Raw genomic sequence first — 811 nt, 5'->3', positions numbered from 1 at the left:
TGATTGTTGGACACTCTATCAAAGAACCAGGACTGAGAGGAGCAGACTGTCAGACCTGCTGCAGTAACATGAGAGGTTTTCTAAAGGGACTCTGGTGCTCAGAGACACTACCACTTTAGTCCACAGGGGGCGCCAGAACCAACACATAATGACACTTCCTGGTAGTAACTTAGAGTAAATAAGGGATCTGACTTCTTGTAAAGTTGTTTCTCCTACTAATCTTTTAAATAGTCGTCTTTAAAAGCAGAAAGACGAACGATGAACCTCTTAAATGCATAAACACAGTAGAATCTTTGGTCTGACATTCACGACCACCACCAGGATATATCTGTGATTACTCTTCAGATAAACTACGTTCATTAAAACAACAGGTAAATACTCACCCTTATCCCCCACATCTGCTGTACTGGGGGGTTTAGAGGAGGAGGTGGAAGACCAGCCGGACTCATCTTTAGGCTGAAGCACCTCTGTCATCTGGGGGCTGTCGTTGCGGTGGTTGTGTCCGGCCATCTCTGGAGGTTTAGACACAATAACATGACAGTAAGTGGGAAAAAAAGGAAAGTGAGGAAGTCAATGTGAGCTTTTATTTGGAAAGGAGCAGGATGAAGACCAGATATCTTAGAAAACCAGTATTCAAAAATACTCTAATACCACTTTCCCAACAAAACTATCGCAGGGGTTTTGAGCGTGTTTTACAATGATCAGCGAGGTAAAATCACTGTTTCTGTCAATGGAGTCTGTTGGCTTTGAGGAGAGCATAACGGCTGTTTCTTTTCACTTCTAAAAGGACGGAAGGTATGGACGGTCGGGA

Source organism: Anarrhichthys ocellatus, unplaced genomic scaffold (assembly GCF_004355925.1).
Source record: "Anarrhichthys ocellatus isolate YVR2014 unplaced genomic scaffold, GSC_Weel_1.0 scaffold87, whole genome shotgun sequence".
NCBI classification, from domain to species: domain Eukaryota; kingdom Metazoa; phylum Chordata; class Actinopteri; order Perciformes; family Anarhichadidae; genus Anarrhichthys; species Anarrhichthys ocellatus.
The sequence above is the reverse complement of the archived record's forward strand: the minus strand, read 5'-3'. Positions refer to the sequence as shown.